Source organism: Montipora foliosa, chromosome 3, assembly GCF_036669935.1.
Source record: "Montipora foliosa isolate CH-2021 chromosome 3, ASM3666993v2, whole genome shotgun sequence".
Lineage (NCBI taxonomy): Eukaryota > Metazoa > Cnidaria > Anthozoa > Scleractinia > Acroporidae > Montipora > Montipora foliosa.
In genome coordinates, this window is record NC_090871.1 from 59,451,891 (window position 1) to 59,461,300 (window position 9,410).

Below are 9,410 nucleotides of genomic sequence, written 5' to 3' on the forward strand. Positions count from 1 at the left end.
TTACTTTGGTTTTGCATTACTTCACTCAGTGATTGGTTCAAAGTTCTTGCGCTACTTTTTCAACCAATCAGAAGTGAAACCAAAACCAATCGTGGCTCGCGCGTGGACATTTTCCCGCGCTTTGTGTCGGTTACGTGTAATTACTCCAATTCTTGATTGGTTTACCGATTGTCTCCGTCCTTTCTGATTGGCTAAAGTAATTACTTTGGTTTTGGTTTTACGACACTCAATTGAAAATCGCTCTATTGCTTGTAAATGAATATTATTGTTACTTGTCCAGCTCTTATTTTATTTGTTATTTTGTTGTAAATAGTCTCAATTGTTATGTGATCATGACCTATTGCATAACTATTGTCACTTCAACTTGCTGTTGCACATAATTGTTATTAATTTTTATTTTAATGATGACATGATATATGAAATGAATCATATATGACTGCGGATAATGAAACCCGTTGAAGTCCTGAATTTTTCAGGCTTCTCAAAGCAATTGAAAAAATTGCTCTCATAACTGCGAAGATCATAGTCACTGAATTTTTATTTTGTTTCTAATGTATACCTGCTTAATTATACGCCAATGGCTCAGTGTTTGAATTGTAGATTAGGTAATCTGTTGCATGATTGTAAAACACATTGCACCTTAATATTTGTCATTACATTGATATGTTTTACCTTGATAAGTCTGTGTGAAAGCATGTTATAAGAGAATTGAATTTATTTAATGGCTTTTTACTGATGGTTCATCAGGATATGATATAGAGGGTTTTCACCTGACTCCACAGCAGCCATGTTGGTACACAGCAAGATAGGGAGGAAAAAAAGTCTTTTGGGAATTTGACTCTAGTATAATGCAGAACATCAGTGGAGCCATAATTTGCTATTGTTTTGTACCCCAATATGACCGTCTCATCATGTGATTAAAAACCATCTGTGGCCTGCACTGTGTACAACTTTACAGAGCACTGACAAGAAGCTAATTCCTCTAAGCAACTCTTGTTCAACCTTTTGTGCACTCCAATCAAACTTCTTATGTGCTCTGAGACTCATTAAGTACTGCAATATTATCTTTGCATTCAATTTGACCAATGTTGATTGGATATGTTAGGAAGGAGAAGAAGGCTTATTTACCACCAAAACATTCATGAAAGGAGATTTTTTTCTTCCTGAGTATAAAGGGGAAACTAATCTCACATAAGGATGGAGAAACAAGGAGAAAGGGAAATTATGTGATCCATCTCTCGGAAGTTTACTTTATTACTTTAGGGATGGTGCAAAGTGTTATTGGTAAGTTTTATCCAAAAGATTGAATTATTAATAAAATTAATTGTGTATTTCAATCCGTAATTTTCCGAAAAAAAAAATAAATGACTAAATAAATGATTATCTTAAATTGCACTTCCTCTTCCTACGTGTACATTGCCCTCTCATGTCATAAAATTTGTTACAGACAGCTGTAGGGGATGAAGGAATGCTTGGAAGCAAGATTACCGTTAGTATGTCATGACCAACAGAAGGTCCTATACATGTAAAAACATTGTGATAGGTGGAAAACAGGAATGAGTGTTTACTTGGCGAGGGTCTGGCCTATAGTCAGAACTGAAATTGGCTGGCGCGTCCATCCACACTCCCGTGAAGGCAATGAAGTCAAACCTTTTATTTTATTTTTCAAAAAAACTTCCTAGTTGAGATATGATCTGCGTTGATGGGCTCCTTCAAGCTGTGGGAATGTGGTATCTCCCCTGGGAGGTATTCTACAAGTAAATCTTCTCCGGGAAGGGGACTCAAGAAATTAAAGGGCATGGAGACTCCTACTTGGGGCTCTTGGTGTTAAGTAGTCTCTTGGGTTGTTCATGGAGAATTTTTCTGCAAGCAATTTTTTTCTGACTGATTTTGTGAACCCACTGACTCCTGAACCACCAGTCTGAAATGACGAGTAAAATCGTCTGGCATTAAGTCTCACTCAATCACTACCAAGCATCATTTTTTATCAACGTTTTTGTCACATTTGCAGGGGTGTCATAAAGAAAGGTCATATATTCATTGGAAGGGAATGGGGACACCCAAGAATGGAAGCAGAATATTGCAGAGGGGACCCTTAAAGCAATACAATGGAATTTGATTGTGGGATTTTTATCCTGAAGGTGGGGTCTAAACCAATGTATAATGTAAGAAAAATTGAGGGCTAGTTATCTACTCATCACACACTCCAAGGAACAACCAAATGAATACAGTCAAGCCAATTCATGACATGTATGTCATGCGCGACCAGTTGTTTTGAAATTTGAACAGAGTATTCAAATCTGCGTGCCAGTTTTGAACTTTGCTTTCGACATTCCGAATTCCTTTAGTGCTCTCGCCGCAATTTCTTCGGCCCTCTCTTTCAGGAATTTCTGGATCCGCCCCTGGGTCGTATCAGTTGACCCTGAGATGGGAAGGCAACAAAAAGTTGGTGATGAAATCAACGATTCCAGGAATCCATAACCCGACGATTCTTCGCTCTTTGTTTGACTTTGATAAAGTATAAATGAAGTTCATTGTTGTTATATCCTAACTCTACAATTCTTCTCTTTCACATTTTGTTTTGTAACTTCAAAACTTCCGTGGTCGTTGATTTTTTTATGATGTTAACGACCTGTCATAAAGTTCGAGTTAGTTTAGACGGTACGATTACTTGGGCGCTCGCCATTGCAAACAATTCGCATGTGAAAACGTCCAGGCGACCCGGACGTGAACACATGTTACAAATTTGACAGGCAGCTTTTCATTTTCTAACGAACCAAGCTCTGATTGGCAGTAACTTGGACAGATGATTACAACATGTCGTCTTTCAACGCGTCCCTCATCTCAGTTCATGTCAACTACAAATGAGTCAAGAGAGGTCAAGTACGAAACACAGCAATGGTAGATTATGTCAGTACATGACAATGAAAGAAGACCTTTTTCGAACCATCTTGACAGACAAATTACATGTATTCGTGAAGGGTTGACTGATGTTCACGACATTATAAAGGCAGAAATCTTGATTCACGCACTAAAACTTTAAAGGATCACGCGTCACGGTTAATATATTATTCACGAATCACAGCTGTATTTCTTCAGTTTTCCCGATTTACGGTTTTTTTGGCATCAACTCACGGATTACGCGAAACCCCTTCCAGACCTTGTTGACTGTAAATCAGTCAACATTATGAAACACAGTTTCACAAAATTTATCAAAATTTGCACATGAATGGTTCAAGTACATGTATAAGGGATCAGGCGTTATTTTTATTGACATATGCAGCATGAGAGTTACTACTTTCTTGAAACTTTCACAAATGATTGCGGAACTTGAACTTCCCTGCCAGCAGAGGTGTCTTCTTGTTGTGTCCACTGCGCTGATGAGTACAGGAAAAGAGACCTCTGCCGCAGGTTGAAACTCACTGTGTTGCGCCGCGGTTATCCTCACGTTAAACTTTGTCTTGTGCGGGCTCACTTAACAACAGCGAAATTACTGAAGGAATGCGTGGGTCACAGTGGGCTCAAGTCACAGTCAGCAAACATATCATGGGGCATGCATTTTGAACAATGCCATCTAAGGTCGTGGACGATGGTTGGATGAAAGTGAGTTTCGACCCATGGCATGCAGAGGTCTCTTTCCCATACTCGTCAGCCCAGTGAATGCAAAGGAAAAGAGGCATCTGCTAGCACGGAACAACTGAACCTTGCATGATTTTGCTTTTGCTCATAGTTTGTGGACTATGTTGTCTTTGGCAAGGGTTTATCCTTCAGTGAAATTTTTAAGACACTGTGATTTTGACACTTTGATTGCAATCCCAATCCACTGATTTTTATACACAAAATCTGCATAAAACATACATGTAACCTCTGGCTGTTATGAAACTATTTTTGCTGTCTTTGCAGGATGAAGGGCAATTGAAAGTATGACACTGAGGTAAGGTAATTGTTTTTGCAAACGTTGGCCGTGGGCCACTTATATTTCAACAGAACTTACTATTGGACCCGTAGCCCACAAGGGCTACGGGTCAACAGCCCATGAGGCGAAGCCGAATGGGCTATTGACCCATGACCCTTGAGGGCGAAGGGTCTAATTGTTTTAGTATCACCCAACTAGTCGGACAGAAAAGGCAATAATAAAGTTAGCAAATGCAAGTTAAAGAAATATTTATTTGAGAACAAAACGAAAGAAAGCATAACGCTTTTGAAGTCTTTTCGCTACTTGAGGACTGTCAATAATAGTTCTCTAGTAGCATAGCCAATCAAAATGCAGGAATTGCATTAGACCACTAGTTGGGTCCTGTCTGACCTTGTAGCTCAGTCGGTAGAGCAGCGGTGATCTAACCCGAAGGTCGTGGGTTCAATTCCCACCCTGGTTAGACATTTTCTCTGTCCTTGTGTGGGCCCCCGGGTGTGGGCCCAATTCCATTGGTAGGGCTAACGCTCACGTGGTTTGCATGGGTAGAAAATAGCACTTCACATTATCTTCCAACAGTTAATTTGGAAGGTAATGACGTTGACAACAGCGTAAACAGAGCAGTTAAAGACACCTTGTCCGGTGTGGATAATTGACATTTTTGGTGTGATGGTTCCTGATTTTCATTCTGCCTATTAAACCATCTGTCAAGACATTGACAAGTACCAGATTATCTTTTTTTTTTTTTGAGCTCACCTGAGCTGGAATGTTTCTTTTGCCTGTTGTTTACAGTTTAATGCCAAGCCTTTGTTACCTTGATTGTTTTACACATAGATGATCTCAACCATGATGCAAAATCTTTCAGAATGTGGGCACGTTATTGTCTTTCAGTCTTTCTTTTCATGTTGCTGTTGTGATGGTTTCATCATCATCATCTCTTTCTTTACGGTCGGAGTTTAGAGTAGCTACATGTCATATTTCCGAAATTTTACTCTACCAGCCATGATATTCTTCAAAGGACATACCACAACGCCGGTAACTGCATGCCCTACTCTTTGCGAATAGTGTGTGGATTCTTTTTTGTCCCAGAGGGTTGTGAAGAAGAGTTCTGAGACAGGGCCTACGGTTTGTCGTCCTAGAAAGTATAACCATTTGCAGATGTCATTACGACGGTAGCGCTTTCTCCTCAGTTACTCTAATAACCGAGTGTTGGTCTGGCGGTGGTTCGAGCCTTCACGCGTGGAAGTCCGATACTCAACGAACTGAGCCATTAGACTTAACTATTAGAGTGTAGTGTGAGCGTTAGCCCTACTCATGGAAATGGGCCCACATAAGGACAGAGAAAAACTCTGGCCAGGGTGGGAATTGTTCCCTTCCTTGCAACTGAGCCATTAGCCTGCGTAGCAAGCGTTTCCGTGGGGGGATATGGAAGACTTTTAATGTGTTGGCCGCGCGAAAAGTGGGGCGAGACAAGAAGGAAAGGCTTGCAGACAGTCAACACTCATGGTCATCCATCAAAATGACATTGGACAATTCGTAACAATTACACGACCTAGTATCCCATCTTATTACGACAAGGTTACCTCTGTAAAGAGAATGAAAACATGCAGAATTGGAGCTTTAGTTCAACAAGAAATAGCGTTTCTAAGCTAAGCCGCGCTGATCTACGGTATTTAGGTCTAAAAACCCCTTTGAAGACGGTTAGCGTTCAATTGTTTTGCTGGGTACCACTATGTCAATACTCTAAAAAATCGACTTTCCGGGAGCTTGTCTCGTTACTCTAGTGGATATCGGAAACTGCAAGGAGAAGCCATCGATCCGGGTGCAACTCTTTGCCTCGCCTATTGTGAATCTTCTCTGCTTGTTTAAAATGTTTGTGTCGTTGAAGTACATTTGAGGTTTAAAGTAGATTGTACGTCGTGTAAGTTGAATAGAAGGGAAATGTCAGTTTGAGGGATGGCCATGAGTGCTGACCGCAGACAAACCCCTGCATTTTGAAAACCGCATGTCATAAATTGACCAAGAAAATGTTGGTCTTTCATAGCGAAACTGAACTTTGGGCAAGAGAATCTAAAGCAATTTGACAAGGTAAATAACGATAATGTTGACCAATATTAGTAAATAGATACTCTTCCTGAAGGCGGCTTCCAAGCCCAACTATGGAAATGTTGTCGTAAAAATTTCCCGCGGCGATAAGATTTTAATGTTTAAATTTGGTAAGGCAAATATTCTAAATGCTGTGAACAAAAGTGCTTCTAGTAAATTTCAGAGTACCTGAAATCCGAACGAATGTTGTTGTAAAACAAGCCCGCCGAAATTACTAGCTTTTCCAACACAATTTTCTGTCCAGTGATAATAACACCTTGTTGTTGGTGCTTGTGTATTTAACGTTTTCCAGAAAGTGATGTTAAAATTGAAGGAACAGCTACAAATAGTCTATCGCACTTGCTTCTGCAATAATGTGAAGGCTTCGAAATCCCGAAGCGTTGGCATTGAAAATGCACTACAGGAGCTCCACAGCCGTGCAAAACACAAGGATCTCGTAAGATTTAATCATTTAGGAGCCTGTTTACTAGCCAGCCGATGAGCCGAAATCCCCATTAATTGAAGGCCTTCTTGATTTGATCGTTCGCAATACTTTTGAGAGGACTAATTAAGTCTTAATAGGCCAGTTTCGTATTCTAACGGTTGGACTGGATCTAGCATGAAGTGGAGGCTTATGCGGGCAAATTAATTTGCATTTGAAAAGATCTGCCCGCATTAGCCTCCATTCCATGTTAGATCCAATCCAGCCGTGAGAATTCGAAAATGGTCTATTTAGGACGGTGCCTACTAATTCAAAGGTATTTTTGCCCCGGTTTATGATTATAGAGAAAATGTAGATCTTAACGAGTGTTATTGAAATCCAAACAGAAAATTGGGAGTAACCACGCATTTTTGAAAGATAATAAATAATATTAGTAAAGAGCTTTAAAATACAAAGCAATGTATGGCGTTCTGTCTCAAGTTGAAGCTTAACTATCTCTCAAAAATGCATTGTTACCCCCAGATTTCTCTTTGGATACCAAGAGTACTTACTAAGATCTACTATTTCCGTATAGTTTTAACCGCGCAAAAATATCCCTGTATTAATAAGCACCACCCATAGGAAATCCGACTATCTCGAGATGCGCAAAACGTATGCGCAATAATAATAGTAGGCGCCGTCCTTAATACGCAGGCATTGCTTTCGTAGAAAATGAGGCTTTTCCCGAAACCAGCGGGACGAGCAAATTTCCCCCTTGGTCGAGCTGTTTAATAAATCGAAATTTGTTCTTCTTCTTTTAAGCCACCGCTAAATCCTTTATCGACAACGGAACTAACTGCTCGATGTAACACTTCTTTAAAAGAAGGTCTCTTCGCCATTTAGCCTGCGTAGTGAGTGATTTCAGCGAGCGAAAAACGAGTCCAGCAAAAGCGAATAACTTTCTCTGATTTATTCGCTTGCTACTGGGGATACATTATTGTGACATGAGGGACTGAGGTGTCAATCAAAAATTCCGAATTGTGCAATCAGAGATCCCGCTCGTGAGCTAACTGGAGTTTTCATAATTAAGGGGTTTGTCCGCAAGCGTTTCCTTCTCCTCTCCTCCCCTTCCCCCCAATTTTTTTTTTTGCGCTAGTCCTATTTTCGCGCGGCCAGGAAAACGAATTCGTTTCTCGCCCGCTGGAGACGCTTGCTACGCAGGCTACTGAGCCATCGGTGCACGATTTTGTCAATTCCGACATGTATTTTTTTGTAGTACATAGAGCATCTGCCACTAAGGAAACAAGTACATGCCATGACTCAGCCAAAGAAACAGGAGCAAGAGAAAGCCGAAGTAAAAAAGTAAGTGATTCGTTTATGTTTTGCTAGGTTAGGTTTTTTCTGGGGATGGCCCTTTGAAAACTGGAAAATCTTGCAACTGACTGAAGTAAAAAAAACCTGAGCTTCTCAATAGAGCCAAAGTAACATTGCTTGCAATAACTCTCTTCTTTAAGTACTCTGTGTTACATGTATAGGGGGTAGGGGTCTGAGGAGAGAAAAATATAAATAATGAGGACGTGTTAAGGACGGTGCGTTCTAACTTAAAGTTTCTTTTTCGCGATTTATGAATATGCGGGAAAAGCAGATCTTAACAAATGTTATTGAAATCCAAAGAGAAAATTAGAGGTAGCCTCGCCTTTTTTGAAAATAAATAATCAACAATATATGTAAAAAGGTTTAATATACAAAGTAATGTATCGCGTTCTTTTCCAAATCGAATCTTAATTATCTCTGAAAAATGCTTGGTTACCCCTAATTATTTTTTCGGATAACAACCGCGCACCGGTGGCTCAGTTGGTTGAGCATCGGGTTGTCACGCGGGAGGTCGTGAGTTCAACTCCGGCCGAACCAACACTCAGGGTCTTTAAATAACTGAGGAGAAAGTGCTGCCTTTGTAATTACATTTGCAAATGGTTAGACTCTCTAGTCTTCTCGGATAAGGACGATAAGCCGGAGGTCCCGTCTCACAACCCTTCAATGTTCATAATCCTGTGAGACGTAAAAGAACCCGCACACTTGTCGCAAAGAGCAGGGCATGTAGTTCCCGGTGTTGTGGTCTGTCTTCTGTGGTGTATCATGGTTGGGAGGGTAAATGCTCGGAGAAATTAGCTACACCAAGCTACTCTGAAAATCCGAGGGTAAATAAAGATGTATGATATGTATGATATGATATGATATGAAGAGCAAGTGCTAAGCTCTGCTTTTTCCGCATCGTTGTAAACCACGCAAAAATATCCCGGTATTAGCAAGCGCCATCCATAGGCAACCCAAATATCTTGGTATGCGCAGAACGAATGAAGTCCCCCCTTCCTTTAAAATTAATTTTAAAGCTCTTTTTCAGGCTTTCATGAAAACAAACAAAGAAGCGAAAAACTGTCCCTTCTCATACGGCGATCTTTTTGGAATGCATTTTTGTTTTAAAGAGCTAATTCATAGGTGGTAAAGTCAGTGAGGGTCAAGGCTTGTTTTTATGAGTATCATTTAGCCATTGAACTATTCTTTCAGGCAGTTCTTTCTCCGAATCTTCAGAGTTGGAGCCTGATGACGATGATGACATTTCTAGCTATTCTGGACAAATGAAATCAAGTATGTATTTAACGTTCTCGTCTTTATAGCCGTTTACAAGCCTTGCTGATCTCGGTATGCCAACAGATAGTTTTTATCTTGCAAAATTGTGGTTTTTTTAAGAGAACTTACGGTGACCTAGCTGGCCTTTTTGTGGGATGTAGAGGCCTGAAGACCACTTTATTCCTTTCGCCATCTTTTTTGCGGGAGTATCTCGTTCGCGATGTAACATTAAGATGTATAAATCATTAGAGGGATTTTTCAGAAAAGATCGCCACCCGAAAATAATGGAGAGGGAACGGAGCATCAAGAAAATCATTGCATGTTATGTTGAGTTATTTGGAGTGCATGGTCTTTCAGGAACAT

The 9,410-nt window shown here is 40.3% G+C and overlaps 1 long non-coding RNA gene across 4 annotated transcripts in view; it reads left to right on the plus strand.

The window, feature by feature from the left end:
- Window positions 1–2,053: 2,053 nt before the first annotated feature.
- The window catches only part of LOC137997806 (uncharacterized), an 11,283-nt gene continuing 3,926 nt past the window's right edge, over window positions 2,054–9,410 (plus strand). Inside the window, exons 1-6 of one of the 4 annotated variants that reach the window (XR_011122600.1) lie at window positions 2,054–2,141; window positions 2,385–2,518; window positions 3,904–3,934; window positions 5,958–6,001; window positions 7,696–7,781; window positions 8,985–9,065. This is a non-coding gene — a long non-coding RNA (uncharacterized lncRNA). The remainder of the gene's footprint in view (window positions 2,142–2,384; window positions 2,519–3,903; window positions 3,935–5,957; window positions 6,002–7,695; window positions 7,782–8,984; window positions 9,066–9,410) is intronic. The other 3 variants (XR_011122601.1, XR_011122599.1, XR_011122598.1) reach the window with 3 other exon arrangements.